The sequence below is a fragment of the Pyrgilauda ruficollis genome, unplaced genomic scaffold (assembly GCF_017590135.1).
Source record: "Pyrgilauda ruficollis isolate IOZ18807 unplaced genomic scaffold, ASM1759013v1 scaffold5, whole genome shotgun sequence".
NCBI lineage: Eukaryota > Metazoa > Chordata > Aves > Passeriformes > Passeridae > Pyrgilauda > Pyrgilauda ruficollis.
In genome coordinates, this window is record NW_024526599.1 from 4,613,854 (window position 1) to 4,636,703 (window position 22,850).

A 22,850-nucleotide genomic window follows, 5' to 3' on the forward strand; every position below is an offset into this window, starting at 1 on the left:
TTGGTTTTCTCACAGAACCTTACTGTAAGGTACCTCTGTTGTGACTGTGCTCTTTCCAGGAGATCAGGACCCAAAGAACAAGTAGTTAAGATGGAGGTGAAGAGAAGCAATCATGGGAGGATCAGTAAAGGTTGGGGGGGATCAGGTCGAGAAGGTCAGGGTAAGACATTTGTGACAGAGAAGTGAGAAATGGCACTGTCAGCAAATAAAGCAGATAAAGCATGTTAGGAAGGATGAGAATAAGAAAAAGGATGGAGAGAATTAAAATTAGAAACTTTGCAAGAGAAACTTCTATACAGTGAATATGAACTAAATGTAATGTAGAGGTCTTTTGTTTGCTTGTATGTTCGATTGACGTAAAAGAAACTGTGCATTGGAGACGCCTGTGGGCTCCCTATAAGTGTTTGTTTGAATACAAAGCAAATATGTGCTTTTCCTGAAGTGATCTATTAATTTTTGTTTTTCCTTCCACCTTAAGCATTTTAATGCCTACTAGTAAACCGTCAATCCTTAGCCCTTCCCAGTCAGTCCCTCTTGTTCCCCTGCTTAAGAATGAAACTCAATATCTTGAACACCCAGAATGCGAAGAAGGAGCTAATCATTGGCTCGCATTGTGGCTGGCAGGGCAGGCCCGCCTCTTTGGCTTGTGCTGACAAGCTGTTTATGTTTGTGCACGGCCACCCTTTAACTCAGCCACCCGATGGCCGTAATGGGACAAACTGTCTGAATGCTGCAGGGAGGTAAATCTTCTCATCACAGGCACAGTGAATTTCAGCCTCCGATTCTCCCGCCTGGACTCTATGGAACATTAGTAAGTAGCCTTCTGTCTTGTTGTGGCTTTTCTCATAAGACTAAGGGCATGTTTTAGCAAGGCAGGTAGGTGCTGTCATTCAGAGAGGCAGCTATTAAAGCATTTTCCTCTGTGTGAAGTAAAAGAGCAGCTACTTTGTATGCAGTGTCATGACTGCAAGGACCACACGATTTCAATCTCAAATGAGATCTTCCTGGAAGACAAAAGGGAAGAAGTTAATAAGGATACAACCCATTTAAACTTGCTAAGTTATTGAGGTTTTATATATATATATACACACACATATATATACAACTTAATCTGCATGTGGTTCTTATTTTTAGATGCATTTACAGTATTTGATCATCCAGTCTCATTTTAAACAGCAGCAATTTTTGCAAGGTCATGAGTAGTGTGGTTTGGAAAAGCGTGAAATGGCTGGAAATGAGATATTGTAAAATGAAGGTTTCCCAAAATGCTGATAGGTGCTGTCATGTTTGAAGATATATACCTAGCAGTAGAAAAAGAAAGTCATGGTCAGAGATTTCAGTCCTCTTTGTTTACTGGGAATTGTTATTGGGAACTGTTCACAGCTCCACAGAGCAAAAGATTGTAGAGATGGAATGTGCATGACTTCTTGCATCTTTAGTATGCCCTTTCTAATTTTCAGAATTTGACCTCAAATATTGCCTGTTTGGGCAGTATTCTTCAGTTTATACCTGCGCTGCATATATTTATGAACTTTTTAGACTTTCTCTTTTACCATTTACACCTGCAAAGAAAGCCTTATTGTCTGTGTGAGAGCTGGCCACCATGCAGAATCTCAGAATTAGTCTGCTCCTGAAGTTTGGGCAAGTCTGTGTGTAGGTTTCATGTGGTAACTGGGGCTCAGGCTGTGAGTTCAAAATACCTGAGGGGGGAAAGGTGCCTGTCACTGTAAATAAGCATGTTCATTATTCCTCTATTTAAAATCACAGGAAAGTAAGTTGCAATCAGATTTTCATTTGCCTTGATTCATGCAAAAAAAAAAAAAAAAAAAAAATTAAAAGCAAATCCAAAGCAAGGCCTGATGCCATGTTCCTTTCAGCTTGTTTAGCTTGCCCTCTGTGGATGTACCCAATAGGGTAACACCCTGGTGGTTGTGCCTTTGTCTCTGCTGTGCTGCTTGTGTTTTGGGGCTGTGCACAGCTTTCAGAGACAGGCCTGGTGCAGCCTGGAAACTTTTGGCTCAACAATCCTACTCACCTATAGGATCTTAATGACTGTATCATTCAATGAGCTGTGGATTGCAGAGTGCCAGTCAAGCAATATTATGTTTAGAAAGCAGTGGCTAAGAGACAGCTGGGCAAAAAACTTTCTAATAACATGGAACAAATTATAGGCAGCTGTTGTACTTAGTACATTTTAGGTGGGTCTTGATGATGCTGATGGTTGTTCAGCTCTGAGTCTGAGCCTTCTCTACAGTTGTACAGTGCATGTGTGGTAGTGTATGAATTAAAGCTAATTACTGCAATAAGCTGCTTCTGTGGCAGGCTGTGAATACAAGCCAGCGTTTCAGTCAGTTGCATTAAGCAGCAGATAGATACTAAGCCTTGATTAGTAAAGATGGTTTTTGTCTATAGATTAAGAAAGCAGGATCTCAGTACTTAAATGAAAGCCATGAGATACACCGTGTACCTAGGAATTGTTCCTGTGCCCTCGCACAGCAGTGTGAGGAGTAATCAATAGTTAGGAGTAATCAATATGCTCGCCACATTGTCTGTCTCTTGACTAAAGAAAGAAATCCCTTGTGCATCACGAGCTCAGCACAACATGGCTGGCTCTGAAGGGGCAGACTGTGCCTGTTTGATTTGCATTGGGGTAAACAGGCAGAAAATTAAAATTGATTTTTTTTTTTTCCTCCCAGAGAGATAATTTTGAAGATGTATTTACAGGGCTTGCTAAAACAAGGTGCTGAATCAACATCCTTCATAACAGAACTGCTCAGAACTGAATAAGCTATAATTGCACTTTTTGATTCTGAGCTGGTAGGCAGTTTGTGAAAACAAAGTTATTTACTAATACTCATTAGCAAAGCTTTCAGATGGCCTGGCAAGCAGAGAAGCATATCATGCTCAATCTACAAAAGGAGATAAAATCTGCAAGGAAGTTGAAAATAAAACTGCTTACTGTGGCTCATTTTCTTCCTCTGGTTCTGTAGGAATTTGCCAGCAATTTCCTGTGGCTGAGTATTTGGTCTGCAGGCACACTTGTAATATAGCTATTGTTCAATTGCTCAGAACTTAATGAAAGGTTTTCTTTTTTGGTTGACTGAAACCCTGACTTCTTACCAGTATTTCCCAAATATATTCATGGTAACCAGATTATTAGATTCACTGTATTTCCCCTACACTGCCCTTGGGAATGTCAGACCAGCTCCCAAAATGGATCAATATCTTGGGAAGGAACAACTCTCTAAATTACTAAGGGTTTTGAGTTATTGGAGCTCTAATTCATGAGACTGGGCATTTGAATTTTTAGTGAAAGCAGAAGGCTTTAAGGGTACTTTTTGCCTCAGGGTTTATTATTAGCAGGTGCTCTGCTGATATGTATGCTTGATACACATCAATTAAGGTTATGATAAGGGACAGCCTGTGAGTGAAATATTGTATGTGTCTCCCTCCCGTCGGTTGTTTGAGTCTGACCAGGAAACTGAACTGTCAGGTAACAGGTCTGAGGGTCTGAAAGAAGCAGTGGCAGCCTTCTGTCAGGTTTGCATAGATTTCCTTGTAAAATCACTCATTATCAGAAGTCAGGTCTCCATAGGATTGAAGGCTGAAATTTGCCTCCTCAGCCTCCTTGGGTAAGTTGTCCTCTCTCTTAAATTGGAACCCTCTGACTGATATCCTCAGTTTTTACCTATGCCTATGAAAGCTTTTAAAATCTTTCATTGTGGCTTTTTTTTTTTTTTTCCCCCAGATCCTTTTTCCTAGATATCAGATGCGAAGTGGAACATACTGGTTGGTTCTGAAAAAAATGAAAAATGCTAAGCATGCAGCCTTTTCTATTACAAAAGCAGCAGGGCTGCTGTACCCAGATCTCACTCATACATTAAGATCAGAGCGTCTTCCTCTAATGTCTGCATTTTATTCTGGTGGTGTTACTTGGAAAAGGTACTGCTTTCAGGAAAGAAAAGGATTGCTAGGCAGGTTATATGTGCAAAATTCACCTCAGGAGAATAGAGGAAGTCTCTCAACCAGGTATTTGCTGCAGGTCTCCTTCTGTAGGGTGGCCTGCCTGAAATATAATGGAAAACTTGGGTCAAGACAGAGAAAACAGGGATTATTTCCTACTTTCCTTGTCCACGACAGAGAGTGAATGGCAGTGGCTAAGTTGTCTTTAGGTCTGTGCAGCCTTTAAATCATCAGTATCTACCACTTTCCACTGGTTCCTTTGACTCATCTCCCCCCTGTCTGATGTACCTGGCCTCTGTGCTAGCCAGCAATGCTGAAACAACCTTCAGTGGCATTCCAGCACTTGCACTGGCTGTGCTCTGCTCTCATGCTTGGAGGATGTTTCCTTGGACTCCATTGGCAAGCCCTGAACTTTCTTCTTACTGGAATTACTGGCTTACAGAACAGGCTCTCTGCATTGCTTTGCTTTGGTAGTGTGTAAAAGGCACAGTTGTGCAAACTACCTTCTTTTAGGGTACGTACAGGACTGGTATATTAATTGTAGCCTCCAGATGGCTCATTTCTCTCTCTAGCTCACCTCTCTCTAGCCCAGAAAGCAAATTGTATCCCAGTATGTGCCCAAGCAGGCAGGAAATATTATAGATGCCATGGTTTCTTCTGCCATGAAGAAGCTTTGAAATAATTCAGTTTCCTTCTTTTTGCCTGTGAAGTTGCCCAAAGGTCTAATAAAACAGCAATTTTACCCTGTAGCATAAAATGTCCCTAATTAAGAGGATAGCTTCCTGTGTTCTTCTTCATTGCTGCTGTCTAAAGAAATTATCATGGCTGTCATCAGCCTTTTCCTCTTGTCATGGCTCGTTCACAGCATGTGAAACTGAGAAGCATTGTATTCGTTAAAATTCAAGGAGTGCACTGCAGTTTCTCTCACAAAATGAAATCATAATGTGGCTTGTTTTCTTCTTGACATATTTCTTTTTATGCAGCATCTTCAGTTGACACTTTACCTAATGCTCCCTAATGTAATCCCTTCATGTACTGTCAAAAGTTAACATTTTTTATACTGATATCCTGGCATGGAATTCTGCAGGTCTTATTCTGGCAAAACTCTTGCTGAGGTGATAGAGACGCTGGTTACTAAGACTGAAATGGGACTGTGAGAATTACAGTCTTTCCCCATATGTCTGGTTTAATTTCTGCTTTTGACTGGGATGTTTAACTTTAGCATGATACCTTTGGCCTTCTTTTCAATTAGTTTTCGAATGTGTAAGAGCAAGTTGATAAGTATTTGATGAGGTTAATATCAACTTCAACATTGCAGTGACTGAACTTTCAGCACTTTTCAGACATTGCCTTCTTGAGACCATCTGTCTAAAGAAATGTCTCCTCCTCTCTACTTTCCATGTAATTTTCTCCTGATACCCACTCTTCTCTTTCACTTTGAAATCTATGCTTAACACTCATATATACTTTGGGATCCAGAGCTACAGCAAAACATTTCCTTGGATCATACTGGCTATGGAAGGTGTTACACTGTCACATTCCAATACATAGATGGAAAAATGTGAGCCAGGGCTGCTGTGGCTGCAAAAGAGGGGATGCAAGAGTGTGAAGAAGTGTTCCTGTGGATGGAACAGGGGCATCATCTTTTATATGCATGCAGGTATGTAGATAAAGATAGTTTCAGTAGAGAAAGCCTTGTTCCCTACCTGCCCCAAAGCTCTGCTCAGCTTCAAGCCTGTTAGCCTTTCACTCTGGCTTGTAGTGTCTTCTGGCCTCAGGCCCCTCATCCTTAGTCCAAGTCTCCAGCTCATGCCTGTATAGGTAGGGCATGTAGCTTTTCCCTGTCATCCACACCTCTTGCCTCACTCACAAAGTTCACAGGCTCTTCATATTTCTGCCACAACTCTTTTCCTATCCTAGAGGCACCTTTTTTCCCTGGCCTCCCATGTCCCATCCTCCTGAACATCTGTGTTCTGTGCCATTTAAAATGCTTATTCTCCCTGCCTCTCAGTCCTTAAGAGGCTCCCCAGAGCTCTTTGCTCCTGCTGTATTCTCTTCCTACCCTCTCTCTTCCTCACTACAGCCCAGTGTTTGCTGTCTGAGAGACAGGGGACTCTTTGTCCTTCCCTGGAGTCTCAGGTTCTTCAGTGCAAAGGTCTCAACATACTTTCTTTTTCCTCTTTATTGTACTTGAAGGCAGGAAAGTAGGACAGGTCCAGGGTGAACCAGGCACATACTAGTTTTTGTGTGCTGTAAAGGGGGATAGCTCCAGGCAAGGTCAGAGAAAGACTAAGCCAAGAAATATATAAGCATGGTAATTTTTTTTTTTTTTTTTTTTTTTTTTTTTTTTAGGAAATGTAGCCTTTTCTATTTTTCTTGGCAAACAAAGTGTCCAGTGTTCAGCAAATATCTTGTGAACCAACTTCAGGCCCAGAGCTGCTTTTGAACTGTTTGCTGTGATTCTTCATGTGCTCATTTCTTTGTGTTACCAGTCACATGGTAACATTTCTGATTCTTGGATGAATGATGTTTTCAAACAAAAAGAGGGATTTGGACACATTACTTTTGGTTCAGAACCTTTCATGAATGCAGACATATGAAAATGTTTTACATCAGTGTTTCCTGGATACTTGCTTTTGAAAGGAAGCTTATATGAATGGAAGTTTGTGAAAAACAGTAATACTGAGACAATACAATTTTACAGGAGCCAGGGCTCATGGTTAATTTCTCAGAGTAGCAAACTATGATTCAGAACAGTGCTGAGTAGAAGCATGAGCCAGGCACAAACTGAGTGTCTGCCCATATTTAAGGGATGTGATTGCCACAAAAGTGTGACTGAAGACATTGAAGTAGGACTACAGTCAGGAGCAGTGTGGGGCTTACCTGCTGTTACATGGTATATTTTTATAAGAAGCTTAAGCATTTGGTTGCAGTTGCCTCTCTTCCCCTGCTCCATAGTGTCTGCAGCACTCAGTGGACACCTATGAGCTAATTCACCTCTCTCAGGTTGCAGAAAATAGATATATTTTTTCACAGGGCAGTTTTCTGTCAGGCAATGAACTGTATCTGTTCACTGGGAGTGCCTCAGTGTGATGGTGCACTCAGAGGTGAACAGGGGCCTTTGAAAACAGTCTTTTGAAAATTGTATTTGTCTTTTGAAATTACATTATTCTAATGTTTGGCCTTTCCTGATGAAAACACTGGGGCATATGCATTGCATAGTTGCTTAAAGAATTAACTCCTGTTCTGCAGACTTCCACATGGGAAAAAGGAATCATCATTTCATCTCACTTAGAAGGGAAAGGGCTGTGTATGTCTCCATCACCAATGTGCTCAGAATGAGCTCATGTGCTCCAGGCAAGCCCAGATCCCTGCAGTGACACGTGTGAGATGGGAAAAGTGGCTTAGTTATGCTTATTCTCCCTTTTTTTTTCCTGGGGACAGTCAGGGGCTACTGCAGGCAGTAGTGAAAACAGAAGCAGCCGTGGGGCTTCTCCAACAATGACATCAAGGTTATAATGCATTGTGGTTTTGTCTGCACTTTTTCTTTCTGTGGAAGAGAAGTGATTCATTATAAAGCAAAACACATACATCATTAAAAAAATACCAAAAGCACTGAAAAAGCCCCATTCTCATCTAAGAGTTGGAGCAGGCAGCAACGGATTATCACATGATATCTCTTTGGAAGATCAGCTAACAATTATGTGTCTTTCTGGAGGGGGACAGGCTTTTGCCGAACTCAAGTCACTGGACACCAAGCTGAAGTGCTGTGATAAAATATGTGAGGCCAGACCTCCTGAATACAAGTTTAGCATTTGAACCCAAACCCAAGGCAGCTGTTCCATGTGGTGGCTTTAAAATGCTGCTGATAAAATGATTCATAATGTCACAGCTAATTTGTCTTTTTAAAATGAGTTATTGTCAGTGCCAAAATCTATGTTATTTTATGTAATTAACTGAACTGAAACTTCACCTTGAATTCTTCCAGGGGTAGTTTTGTCTCAGATTATCAGACCTGTGGTTTTTCAGTGGGTACAAAGCCTGCCAGCTTGTTTGCATCAGAAGACTCATCTAGAACTTCAGGAATCTGCATAAGCATACTTAAACTCCTACAGCAAGTGATCTAGTGTTAAAACCAAAGGTGAACATATACCTGTGTTGAGACCGAGGCTTGTTAATCTATACCATCCTGAGCTTCTATCATTTAGGTAATTTCACAGATTCAGATTAAATGGAAGGTGCATCCTCGACCAAAGCAAGACCTTTCACTTGGCATTTTCTCAGTATTTAAGCTGCAAAAAACTAGCTGAAAACCAGATTGGTTTCAACTATACCTTTGCAATGCAGTGCTTCCAATACAACCACACTAGACTAGATGCGAGCAGAGTTCAGACCAAGAGAGATACATATTCTGCCATCTCCTGTGCATCACAACCTGTCTGTCACTGACTGAGGAGAGCCACTTTTCCTTTGCTTTAAGGAACATGTAATGGTGTTTGAAAAAAACATTTCAAGCATCTACATATAAAGATACATAATCAGCATAATCAGTATCTAAGCTGCATCCTATTCCATTCTTGTTCTACTAAGTATTGCTAACATAGTTGATCTTGGTGAAAAATTAATATGGAAAATAACAGGGTGGTTTTGTAGCTGGCATTTGAAGATATCCTAAATGGAAGCTGCCATTTTTCTGAGAAGACAAATTGCTCCTAGGAAGTTGTTTTTCCTATCTGATCTGTTCTTTGTTGCAGTGTTTCCTATATGAAGCTTTCTAGAGTAAATTTTCTCACCATCAAAGTGATGAATATCTTCCATCTACATTTCTCCAGAAAGCCAAGATCCCTGTGCTCAATAGAAACATGGGGCTTGACTGCCCCAAAATTCACAAAGTGTGAGAATGTGAGCATCAAACCATGCCTTAGATCCAGGCAACAGTGGGGGGACCCACAGCTGGCTTGCCTGGAGGCAGGAGCTGTGTATGGATAGTAGGATACTGGTACCTCATAGGGATGAGATAAAAGAGGAAATGAAAAATACAAGACTGACTGGTTTTTGTGAGAATATCTGAGAGATCAGGTGTTTTTGAAGACTACCTGAGAGATCAGTGTGAATTAATACATTTGCTCCTTTGGGAGAAAAAACATTCAGTCAGCAGAAGCATCACAAACTGAAAGTGGTTATTTCCACTTATTCTTCTCTCTATTACCATGTCTCACCAAGAAAACCATTCTTATTCCAAAGTTAACAGTCATTCAGCTTGTCCTTGTACAGTGGGGAGAGACCTGTGTGCCCAGAAAACAAGGACTACTCTGCTGTGGCCCATGAAATAATTTCTGTCCCCAAACCTGTAAGTCTGCTCTACAAGGATCAGGTTCTTTGGTATCATGGAAAATATCAGTAAGAATATGAGGTAGTCAGTTCACCCCACTTGTTTATTACTAAGCGGGAGAATAACTCAACTGTTACCAAACCCTGCTTATTGCTGTTTCAAAAAATACTATTTTTTGCTTCAGCTGTCATCTGTGCATTTCATGTGTTTTGCTGCTTACTACCTTGACAGAACAGAAGAGAGGAAAAATGCTAGAATGTGGGCAAAGTTGTCCAAGTTTGGTAGCAGGTGACCTATAGTGCACATGGAATCTGTTCTCATAGACCTCTTGTTTGTGTGGGGTGCCCTGGTGTCTAATAATACAGCTGAGTTCATGTGTAGCCTCTTACATTGGATCTCTGGATTGTATTTCACTCATCTGGACAGCTGCCTTTTTTTCACAAAAGCTGTAGGAATATAATACCTTTGGGATCTCTGCCTGATGTGACTGAAATTATTCAATGGGCTATACAACTACTGGAAGGAATTGTGGCAGCACAGGCAAAACCAAACACAAAAAATTAATTAATCATTTCCTCCTTTGCTTCTACTGATTAGAGAGCCTTGTTTTTTGGGTTTGGTGTTATTTTTGTTGTTGTTTGCTTGTTTGTTTTTGGGATTTTTTTAATCATTCAACTGCTTTTGGCTTTGACAGTCCAGTTGTGTCAGTCCTGGATCCAGGTACAAATGAGCAATCAGCGCAATCCTTTTTGTGCCAAGATGAAAAATTGAGCAAGTGACAAGGCTCAGGACTTTTAGTCAGTGTTTACAATGGTGTTTTTATTTTGTTAATGACTCACTGTACTGATTCACCGATGCTTTAGTGAAAGCTGCCTTGTTCAGAGTCTCATTGTTCAAGCAGAGTAAATTATTCCCAGTAGAAAAGCTTGAAAAAGTCCTCTGCTAAAACTAACAACTAAATAAAACTTGTTATTTTAAAGAACATACAGATGACAATTTTAAGCAATGGCAAAACTTTTTTTATCCACCTTTTTTTTTTTCTTGATTTTTTCTTGGAAAAAGAATCTTATTCTGTCCTGACACAAAAGCCATGAAATATCCAAAAATATAGGTGACTCCTTAAGCCTTTGGTATTTGAATGTAATCAGGGCACTAGACCTTTAGATAGATGAAAATAGGGGCTGAAGGTGACTTGGGAGCTTTGAGTGATGGACTTTCATGGGGTGCATATCAAAATTTTGCTTCTGCTGCTTTTGGTACAATGTTCATTCTGGTAATAAATGGCTTGAACCACCCTGGAAGTTCCCTATTCAGCAACTGTGCACTGGCTCTGAGTTGCCTCAGTAGGAAAAAATAAAACACCAAAAAAAACCCCAAACCAAAACTTAGCAACACATTAGATTTGCTTCCCACCTGGAAGCATTTAGAGGATGTAAGGGATCAGCATTGACGTCCCTGTTTATAAAAAACAGGTTGTTCTAAATGACTTGCTAAACTGTTGACTGTTTCATGCAATGCCCTGGATTTTCCTGCCCCTTTCCAGAGAGGCTGTTTGTGCTGGGAGCGAGGGAGGGCTGCAAGGTCGCTTTGTTTCCACAGCGGGGAGTGCGGGGACGCGGCTGCCACTTTCCGGAGCGGTGGGTGGTGCTCCGGGCTGCCGGGGCTGCCTGCGGGAGCGGTCAGGCATCTGCGGACGGGACACCAGCCGGCACGGGGCCAGCTGTTTATTTTCAAAGCCTTTGTACCTCAGGTTACTTGTAAGGCCGATGCTTGGGGAATTCTGCTAAAACTGGGCCGTGTACGTTCCCTGGTTTGCCTGTAATTTGCAGTTTATTAAAACCAGATGGATGACTGAGCGCTTTGCGAGTTAGGGTAGGAATGGGATCTTCTGACATAAGAGCAGCTTTCACAGAAAACATTGAGTTAAGAAGATTCAGGCGCAGGCTAGATTGCTTCTTCCCTCCCCCCCACTTTTGTCTATTTTTACTGCATCATTGGTATGTGTCCAAGGAAAGTCGGCCATATCATTCGGAAATACAAGGGGATAAACTTTTGACTGTCGGATCTCTTCAGGCTGAGGGACTCCAGAGTAACTGAGAGAGAGAGAATTAAAAGGAGAGATTACTTTAGGTGAACTTTTTTGGTTGTCTGCTCTGCCGAGAGCAGTGTAAAATAACGAAGAAACTGCAGCAGTCCTGTCCCACTGTCTTTCTAAATAATGTAAGTGACCCTTTCACACTCATCTCTAAATGTTCGTGTGCTGTTTCTGCTTTCGAGTATTTTGTGAGAGCAGTGGTTTTATAGCCAGAGAGCTCTTGCCAGGAGCTCTGCTGTGTGAGTGAGTGAATTGTTTTGTCTTTCTTTTTCTTTTCTAAATCAGGGTGGTAGCGGGGAAGCCGAGCAGTTTGACACCGCCTTTCTTTGACAGTCGTGTTAGCTCGGCTTTAGGTGGCTGTCGAAACCTTTAAGCCTTTTCAGTGTTTGTGCAGAAATTTGTTTGTAGCTGGCAAAAGACAATAGCAAATGTTTTGATTGAACTGTGCATGTCAGGCTTGCCGTAAGAGCAGGCGTTTCAAAGGGGACTGTGTGATGCTATGTAAAGAAGACAGGATGTGACAAGGGAAAACAAATGTTTCCTGCTCTTTAATATTTAAAAGAAATAATTGAAACAGAGCCAAGGAGTTTGCCTAGGAAAGAAGTAGTGATGTTTATTCAAAGCAAAATAATGACTTTGTAAATCTGAGAGGACAATGCCAAGGTCTAATTAGGAGACGCAGTTTACTTTTCACAGTGGTTCGTTTTTTGAAGCTGGAAGTTGGCATTAATGTTGCCATATTCTGTTGTGCTTTTGTGAAGTGTAACTTGAGCCATTATTTGATTCATAGCTTTCCATAGGTTAGTGAGATGGGTTGATTACTCTCCTTTTAGTTCATTTTGCTCTTTTCAAAATGCAGTCTAGACAGACTGTCAAGCAGATTGATAGGTTTAAGTAAAAACAAAGGGTATAATTGTAGATAATATACCAGGTATAATACTAAGAATAAAGCAAGAAATAGACCAAGAAAATAATCCTGAACTCAAACATTTATCAGGCCAAAGCAATGACATAGATGTTCATTTACAGGGGAACAAATGAGAAAATTGTTGTGAAAGTACAATGACTAAATAAATATTTCTTAGATAAGGATGTAGCTTAAGAAAAGTTGCTTTCTGTTCCAGCCTTGGATTTTTTTGGTTTTGTGGGCAAGGAATTTATTATCTAGATAGTAGTCTATGGCCAACTATTATGATCTAATAATGAGAAGTTTTTTCCTCAAGATTCTACATTGCTGCTTGTGTGAAAACTAATGACATTGACCAGCAATACTAATGAGAGCTTCTAGCAATGAGAATATTTTTAATAAACTTGCAAATATAAACTCTAGGGCTTGAAAAGCATATTAAAAGGTTTATTTTGTTAAAATCTCTATAAACTTGTTTATTTTCAAGTTAGTCCCATAATTTTGTGGATGATATCTAAAGCACAGTTATAGAGAGAAGGTACTGGAAAGCTGCTGTACCTGGTCTTGGGACAGCATCATCCTGCTCACAAACACAGGCAGCAGAAAGAGGAGGTTGTTCTCTGTTTCCAGAGAGTTAGGGGGAGGAATCAGTCTGTTAGCTGCTGACAAAATGAAATAAGGCTTCTGTGCTTTGGCCCTCATCCAGAACTGCTTACCATAAACTAAAAGTTTCCTCAAACATCTCAGCAAAGCATTTGGCAAACTTGAGTGGTGAAGATACTCCCATCTGGACCTACAGTGCCCACAATTTGGTTATAAAGAACAGGTTTGTGTTTTCTTTGTGGAGGGTTCATTTCAGTTCTTGAGATTTATTCTTTTTCATGAGAAATAGATTTGATAGACCTTTAATAATTACATCTTTCTTCAGGGAGAAGGCTAAACACAGCTTTGTTTCAAGGAGCATCTCTAACACTGCTTGAGGGCCAGATGGAAACTTTAATTGGATTTTATGACAGAACCAATTCTAGATTTGATTATAGGGTTTCTGGGAAGAGGGAAGGATCAAAATAATGCAAACAATTATTTCAGTCAGGATATTTCAGGGAAATATATTTTGGTATCTTTATGTAATTTGCAAAGAGAGACAGTGAATGCATCCTTCTAGACACAGAATAAAAATTAGAAGTATGTATACATTTAAGGCTTTGGAGGACTGCTGGGGTATGTGTGTCTTAAAAGTTCACCTTTTTCATGGCATGGGTATTTGATGAAATCTTGCTTTGAGGCTAGATTTTTTGAGAAGCAGTGTCCATGGTCTGGTGGCACGTGCAAGTGCTGTCTGAATTCTCCTATGTCCAGCAGCATGCACGATGTTTGGAACATTAGACCTTACCTGGACAAAGATGGTAATTCTGCTGGGGGATTTCCCCAGCCCATGATACTATTCTTTCTCTGGCAGTCCTGGTTTTAGCTTGAAGCTCCTGTTGTTTACTGGAAAATCCCAGATAATTGGTGCTTGAAGCCATCATGAAAGCATGCTGGGCCTGTCTTTGCCTGATAATGGAATTTCATTAATTCATAACCAAACTAGAATTTGGACAGCTTATGTAAACACAGTGATGCTCCTGATTCCTTTGAGGAAAACTGAGGAATTAAATTAACTGGAAAGGTACTGGGTGTTCTAATCCAGAGAACAAAGTGTGTACATTACTATACTAAAGCTAAAATTTAATCATCTGCATAAAGTATTAAACATACACAGTTTTGCAGAAACATGTAATACTGTGTCTAGACACATGAACTATTTTTATAAAAACAAAGACACAATGCATGGTAGGTTAGGATAAATCCTTGAGTCACATGTAAAAGCATTTGATTTGATCTGCTGGCAAGCATATTGTCTTATCAGAATTAAATGTTTCTGAGGATACAACTGTAGTTAGTTTGAACTATTTTTTAAATATACAGCAGCAAGCATATGTTACTGCAAACAATAAGTTCAGTTTATAAAGAATGTTCCTTAATACAGTGGCATTATATAAAAGAATAATACTTTAGATTCAATTAGTGGTTTTACGGACAATGCAGTATTCTGTATTATAAAATGCCACTAATTCCAAAGCCCTAAAAATTTTCTCCTGGAATTCTGCCCATCCATATTTTGCAGGGTAACATATATGAACTTGCCTTTTTCAGTTATTGAAGAAATCCAGTGACTGCCAGATTGCAATCCACTGTTGCAAATGCTACACTTGGCTGACACCTTCAACCAAAATTATAATTATCAATAATTATATGCTATTTCCAGAGACTGCAGGTTGTTTTTATGTTTTCTGTAATGTTTCCTGGTAAAAGAACAAAGGTGGGGAGAGCTAACCATGTGAAATACATGGCATCAGCAACAGCCATGAAAAATAACTGAAAACAAGAATCAATATTTATTGAAAGAAATCAATAAGGAAAGGAAATAATGACTATTTATAGGTTTTTAAAATACTGATGGGAAAATAAAAGGGCTTAGCAGTCACATAAATGCACTTCACCTCTCTGTATCTACAGTTCTGATGAGTTACTTTTCAAGACATGCTCCTTCTGTTAGAGTTGGACTTGCTGTTCTATTTGTTATGTGACATGAATGGATTGCAAGCAGTCCCTTGGTGTGCTGTAAGATTTGTATCAACATATTTCCTTTACATTTGTCTGTAAAGGAAAGAGCTGTTTGGTTGCAAACACTAAACAAATGAAATTTGGAAGAATTCCTGTTTTGTGAACAAGACTGTTTTTCTTCCTTTTTGTTTTTGATCAGTTGAAATACGGAATACCTTCCACCGAACAAAGCTCAGGCTGACCTTTGGAGAAATGAAAATGACATTTCATGTCAGACTTTCTGAATGGTTTTATTTCTATAAATACCATGTTTTACTTCTGTGGTTTAAATAGATAAATATTTATTGTATAAATCGTAACATTAAAGGCATTTACCTTGGTTTTCTACCACAGATTGTTGAAACATTTTCTGTCCACAATCTGTAGACATACTGCATGTCACTCCTTCTAATAACTGGGGTGCCTGGTTGTATTTGGATTGGGCATCACTTATTTTGAAAGGTGCTTTAGCTGGAAGTCAGTAATGTAGCTTGATCAGAAATAACAGTTTATAACTGGAATACCATACAGTGAAACAAATGATGTAACGTGTCACTAATGTTCTGTGTGGGGACAGCCAAGGATCTAGTCAGCTCAGAAGTCTGGTGGCAACCAGGCAGCCTTTCTACTTGCTAGCTGGACTTCAGGGCAAAAACTCAGAGGCAAATTCCATTCAAAAGGAAGAAATGAAATTGGAAATGCAGATGAAATATAGTTCTGGAGGGACTGAACAGGTAGATGTAGCAGGTGGATATTGGCTGGCTCTATCCATCTGGCCACTGTCTAGTTGTAGTAGGGTTAAAAGAGGCACAGCTAAATTAAGAAGAGACTAATCATAGACACGTGAAAAATGTTAGCAGCATGTATTCTGCCACTTCTTACATTACATGGTGACCCTGCTAACACAAGCATCAAAAGAAACTCATGCTGAAATGGCTGTGATGGTTAGTTGCTAAATATTAAATCTAGGTGGTAATAACATAAGAATATTCCCTTCCACTAGGAAAGAGAAATTACTTAAAATTTTACTGTAATCACGTATATACTTAATATTCCCCTGGAAGACTCCAAACAACTCTGGTTTTTATAGTCAGTACTTTTGCTCATGTGTAAAAGTATTATTCATTCTGTCTCACTTTAAAACCATCAGAATATTACCAATTTTGCATGCATTGTAGGAGTAGTTAATTATATGGATGGTGATTTTCAATCCTTATGCCAAGGTGGATGCTCTTTGTGCAAGAGACATAAGGATTGAAGTAGATGCAATTACGTTTGGTCAGATTTTAAATGCTTGAGATGAATGTTCAGCAATTTGCTTGCTCCTAATCCAGTATGGATTTATTTGTCTAAGTGTTATTAGTCTGCCTAAACATGTGTATGATCAGTTTATTTATGGGTGACTTTCTGTTCTTTTGTCATGGAAGGCTGTTTGTTTTGTACTGCCATGAGCTTCTGTTCTTGATTTTTTTTTTTTTTTGGTTTTTTTTTTGTTTTGTTTTTAATGGGGTTTAAATGCTAGTTTTGAGGATACTCCTTCAGTGAATGTGTAATTTGGAAATTTGTCGTGCCTGGACTAATGGCTTAAAAAAAGCTTTAGTCCCTGCGAGGGTCTATACTGTGCCTGCCTCCTCCTACGTCCAAGTTCAGCAGAACTTGGTTATTTGTGAGCTTGAAGGTGTGTGATATTTACCAGTGTGTTTTGTGAAGTGCTCAGGAGTTGATTTAGCAAGGAAAGAACAGTGTCCATATTATTTTGAACTGCATAACTCTGAATAGCATGAAAACATGAAAGTGCAAAATGTTCCTGCACCTTTTGCAGAACAAAAACTCTCTGAAGTAGTATGGAATCTTGAGCAAATACACTTGAAACAATTACTTACAGAACAACAACAGATTGCCCTCAAAAGATTGTGCTGAACTTGAAAATGTTCTCGAAAAGATCCCAACAATTATGGGTTTTGTATGCCTCTGAATGCATTAATCCCTGTAGTGGTCCTTGGAGAGACAGTATGTGTCCCACATTTAGCCCCAACCATATTTGGCCCATGATCTATACTATTAGAGAGCTTGCAGATCCTGCGAGAAATGGGACTTCCAAAAGAGCAGGTGTCAGCAGTTTCAATGATGTCTTGCAAATACTGTAAATCCCTCTACTTAAAAATTCCTCAGGAACTAAAATGACCCCCAGGAATGGAAACGCAGGACTGAGGAACAAGCCATTTACAGCATACATAAACTCATGAAGAGGAAAAGCTGCCATGTTTCTCTGCATTCGCAGTTTTTTGATTTGGTTTTGCCTTTTCTGTTCCTTTCCCAGTAAGGAAACAGTATTCATGGAATTCCCTTCTACAACTTTCTCTCCTGTAATCCCTCTATTGGTGGAATTGTTAATGTAAACCTTCAGGGATTAACTCCCACAAGATAAGCCTCTACTGGTGCTGGGTTTTTTTGTTTCTAGGGTTTTTTTTTTTTTTTTTTTTTTGGGGGGGGGGGGTTTTTTTGTTTCTAGTTTTTTTGTTGGTTTTTTTTTTTTTTGGGGGGTGGTTTTTTTTGTTTGGTTTTTTTTGGGTTTTTTTTGATTTTTTTTTAAAGCAGATTTAATTTGATATCTAGAACTCAAGTAATTGCACTGTGCTGAAGTTGGGAAACCTATGGCCAACATGTCAGGTAGAGCCACAGATTATTTCGTAGAATCTGAGGGTGTTTTTTTCTCCTGAGTGTTACTCTGACACAACACTACAATATGGGTTAATATGTGGTCTTTCCAAAGTGCTTTTAAGTATTAGTGAACCGTCTTCAAAGAAGTGGTTCTTCTCTTATTACATAATCCTTAGTCTGCTCTGAGTAGTTTTGGGAGTAGCTCAGCTCAGAAAACATAAGAAAGATAAAATTAAGTGTTGCACCATGTAGATTTGATTCTGTTTATCAAATAAGCAGCAATAACTTTTTGTCATGCATCTAAAACAGCTGGAAATAAATTTTGATTGTAAAATACAGACATGTTCTGAGATACTTAGTTCCTAATTAAAGACAAATAATTTTTCATAAATTTACAAAAGTAATCCTTTACTTAAAATCTCTCAGTGGAGGTAAGTGCAACTCTTTATTACACAGAAAATTAAGACATTAAGTATTGGAGGATTGTTCTGTGAGAATTGCACTATATGTTCTGTGTAGGCAGAGAACCCCCTCATCCCTTAGCTTCCTCATTCTAATTAGATTTTACCATTCCATCCTATAAAACTTAGCAAAAACTAGACTAGATTAGAGCATGCAGAAATGTTTGTATATTAAGGTAGATTTGCAAAAAAAAAAAAAAAAAGTAGTTACATTTCCTCTGTTGGCACAGTTTAAAATTTTTGTTTGTCTTATCGGAAGCTGATACACAGTCTTGAATACAGTTAATTGTAAAAGCAGGAAGATTTCTTCCCATATTTAACTTTTGGGATGGGTTTTTATCTGTGCTCCTGAATGGTGGCCTTTATCCTCTGAACAGCCTGCTCTGAAGATGTGCACCGTCTGAAGGGATCTCTGATGATGAAAGTGGGCAACTTTTAAATGAGAAGAACAAGGACAGTGATCAAAGCATCATTTCCCCAAGCTCTGTGACATTGCTTAATACATTAATAATACAGAGTACCTATGCAGAGAAACCAGAAAAAGGAAATATCACTGGAAGTCTCTTTTTTTTTTTTTTTTTCTTAAGGATGAAGTAAATTTGAAAAGGTAAGAGGAAGAGGGGAAAAAAGTGCTAGGTTATTACTGTGTTCACTATAAAAGGTTCTCTGCTTGGGGTGATGATTAGTCATTCACCATTGTTGGGAGTCTTGTTTGTGTGACATGAAATGGGTGTACCTGCTAAAGGTGCTCCGTGGCCCTGAGTGGCATTCCTCATGCAACAGTGGTGTAATAAGGCAGATGTCTGAGGGATTCATTTCACCTGACATTCCTAAATGGCCCAGCTTTGCAAAGTGATAGAGGCAGCCCTGTAAATCCATTCATGGCCATTAACTATGCCAAAAGGGAGTGGCTACTATCTTGGCTCCTGTGATGTCTTCTCTGAGTAATTTGAAGGTTTGTCTGGGTCAAATCAAAAGTAAATGTAACCTAGCCTTATAATTTGGATGGTTGCTGACAGATGCCTACAGAAGAGCACAAGAATGGATCAGAGATGTGGTACTCTTCAGAATGATCTTCTGTATTCAGTGACTTGTGCTTCCAGTTCTGCTCCTGGTAGAGGTGGTGTCTTTAATGAATTTATTCACCAGGAATTTGTCGCACTATCCTGGAATGTCTGTGAAATATTAACAACTGTAGCACCCAACTGTAGGACAATGGGTTTCACAGCTCACAGGGTGAAGAATTATTCAGCACATTACTGGTATCTGCAAAAGAGGCCTCTCCTCTGTCACCAGTAAAAAGGACTAGTAAGAAGCGATAGATACAAATAGTGAAGAAATAATAAATACATCGTGAATAAAATTTAACTCAAGTGGACTTCACCTGCCAAAACCCTAATGACTACTGTTTCATCCAACTTCTGAAAGTATTTAAATTATTTGAAATACGTCCTAAGAGCCACTCACTGTGGAATCTGAGTTAGAGAAGTTCAGTACCTGAGGTAGGGCTGTCTCCACGTCCTGTTTGTAACTGGCTTTCCATTAGGATTTCTCAGTTGCTTGTAACATCAGTGCTTACATCAGGTTACTCTGCATACACCTCTCATGGGTTTTATCACTTAGGTGGAGAATCTGTTTCAGTAACAACATGGTGCATCTTGTCACAGTGATCGCAAGGACTTTTTCTAAAATCTCAGGCAGTTTTGTATCCACTCGCAGAATTTGTAAAGGAAAGAGGATGCTAAGATCTGCTTCTATTCCTGACTGCAAGAGTTTCATGCTATATAAGCCACTGTCTTGCACCTCTTTCTTTACAAAGATAGTCCTAATCTAAATTGATGCCTGGCTATGCAAACTTATTTCGTAGTGTAGAAAGTATTTAGTGTCACAGATACAGTTACTTAGCAACAGTCTAGCTATGTTTGGCCTTAAGATACTGGCTACCTATGTTTGCAGGGGAACTTGTGTGCTGTGTAGCAGGTGCCTATCACAGCAGGATTCTGGTAGTTGAAAAAGATCTCCAGGTGCTATCACAATCCAAGTGATAATGTGGTTGATTTAAGACAATATTTTTCTTATCTCTCCTGATGCCAGATTTTTTTTCAAAGTGCCTTTTTTTTTGTTTGTTTGTTTAAACAGACAGATGCATTCACATTGTTGTTATATTATAGTTTCCTGTACTGTCTCCTAATTTGCTTTTCATGTACACAAAAATGTACTGGTTTTCCTGTAATGTAAAATGGATGAATTTTCGTGTAGAAATGATTGTCCTGTACATCTCAGTTCAGCTTAGGAGAGTCTTAAAATTGTGCATATGAGTGGTTCTGCTTTATTTCTTTTTCATTAACTGTTGCTTCCTAATTTGTGATGCCAGTTGAAAAGACTGACATTCATGCAGGAGTGTATGTATAAGGTCTCCTGAGAATGTCATTTTTGCAGAAATCTAATCTACATCAGAGCTGAGCACTTGCTTATGAGCAGCCTGGAAATGCCCCATAAGGGCCTTTGGGCATCTGGCCTGAGCCTGCAAGAGATGTCTAAGAGGAAACTTAGGAGAGTTGTTTTAGGAGATGAAGGGTAAAGGCAGACAGCTTTGTGTCATGTATAAGACCTTGTACCTCAGGGAGAAGGCTTGAGGAAAACCTGGGCTGAGCCAGAGTGGGCGCTTGGTAGGACTGTCTGGGGATCCTGCCCACACAGGGGTTTGATGGACTTTGCAGGCTGATAATGCATGTTACTGTGGCTGTGGTAAAACTCTGCTGTGGAAGCACATGCTGGGAATTGATGCATTCCTGCAGGCAAGGCACAAGGTGCAGGGAGCACTTAATCCCTGCCATAGAAAGGTTTCTGCTATTTCCAATAACAACAGTTCTTTAAATAGGAGTGCTGGCATGCAATCAGCAAATGAGTGTCCTTGCTGAGGACTGGAAGGACATATTTACTGGGTGAAGTTCAGCCATTGGGTGTTTCCAAGTTTTGAACTGCTGGAGCTGACTGCTGGAAAGTCAAATAATGTCCCTGTGAGTGTGGAGGTGGAGGACACAGCGTCACAGCTGGCACGCTCGAGCTCTGAGCACTTTTAGCTCCCACCGAGAGCTGTAGATGGCTTTTTGCTATGCTTGTTTGGTCTGTTCAGCTCCTGTGCCCACAACCATTGTTAAAACCCACAGAGCTCCTTTTGCCAAGGTTGTCCTCACATTGTTTCTCACTACTGCTGGTGCTGCCAGACTACCTGCTGCACATAGCTATGTGTTTACCTACTTGCTGTGAAAGTTCAGCATTGCACTTTTGCCAATGTAAAGAGCCTGCCTGGGTAAACTTCTCCCTGCCACTTAATGCTTGAGCGAGGTTTTCTCTGAACCCAAGGGCGATATACATGTTTAGACTTACTGCTCTGTTTTTGGAAGATATTTTGGTTCAGAAGAAGACTTGGCAGATATAGAAATTAACATCACTGCTGGGCTGTGGAGAAGAAAATGAGGTGGGTACTGTTCAACAGCTAAGGTGAATTTAGAGGTGCAGCAACCAATATTTTGTATTTAAACAATATAAATGTTACAGAGGATGTGAACCTGATTTCAGGCTGCTCATGTGCTGGAGAGGGGCTCTTTTTTCTCTCTCCTTCTTAGTCCTTATCCCAGTGTGTGATTTTGTGCTAAGATGATGATAATTCCTACCCTTTCTGCCTCCATTTTTGCTTTTTTTATTACTTAGATTCTATCTGCTGTTTCTTGCTGTGAGACACCTAAGGTGGTTTGGGTTTCTTTACCTCCTGGTTTGTGTTTCATCTGTTATGTTTGATGGGATGTGGGAGTTTTGAAGGCTGCAAGAAAAACATTCTAAAGGGTTGGCACTCAAGTTAATTTTGTGGAGAAGTTACGTGGCTTGTAATGATTGCTGAGTGCTGCCTTCTTCCTTGCTGATTTGAACTTCATGCTAGTTCACCAAAATCCTACTGAATTAAATTGAAACAACAGAGTAACTTTTTGGTGGTCATCAGAGAATATGTTGCTAAACTCCAGCACCTGAAGTGTGTTATCTCCCCTGAAGTGAGAGCTGCAGTGGACATGCAGCTATCCAGTGGGGCAGACCCAGTCTCAGGAGGGAGTGGAGGGGATGGTCTCTACAATTTTCACCACACAGCTCAGTACCAAAAGCATTGAGCATTTTCTGCTTGTATTTATTTTTTTTCCCCTGTTGCTCAGCAACTCTGAAGAAAATGCCTAGAGCATTTTTCAGCATATCTTATATCTAGCAGTACATAGAGAAGACCAGGGGCCTCTTTCCAAATAGATTCCTGATCAGCCTCCTTCTTTTTGCTCTGTTGCCTGTTTTCCCGCTCCTGGAAGTGTTAACAGTGATTAGTGTGGAGTCCTCATGGACCACTTTATTTCAAGTAACGTTTTACAGCAGATGTTTATGGAAGCCACAGTGTTTTGATGTGCAGTTTTAATTATTTGTCAGTTCAACTTAGTTTTATTTGAGCCTGTGTACCTGTAAAGGCTGAACAGAGACCTGTCAGTGTTCACAAAATAGGTAGACCTAGAGAGTCAAAAATGTGCAACTGTAAGGGTGATAGTAACAGTACTGATAGTCAGGGTAGGGCTTTTTTCAGAAGAGATGCTCTTCCTGCTTTGCATGGCAAGTATACCATTTAAAATTCTTTTACTTGTGACTGCACAACATCTAGTCCCTGAAATAATTACTTTGACATACCTTACTGCAGATTTTTTAGGAGCTCACCTGAGAGTATGACATTTTATTGAACATAAAAGGGCCCTAAAT

At 39.8% G+C, this 22,850-nt stretch overlaps 1 protein-coding gene across 5 annotated transcripts in view; it reads left to right on the forward strand.

Annotated features, from left to right (window-relative positions):
* The first annotated feature begins 683 nt into the window (after positions 1–683).
* TRIM2 (tripartite motif containing 2) overlaps positions 684–22,850 on the forward strand; it is a 70,327-nt gene continuing 48,160 nt past the window's right edge. For 3 of the 5 annotated variants that reach the window (XM_041479915.1, XM_041479913.1, XM_041479919.1), the window contains exon 1: positions 10,982–11,515. The gene's annotated coding sequence lies outside the window, so the exon portion shown is untranslated. Of the gene's footprint in view, positions 812–10,981; positions 11,516–22,850 lie in introns of those variants that run through there. The other 2 variants (XM_041479914.1, XM_041479916.1) reach the window with 2 other exon arrangements.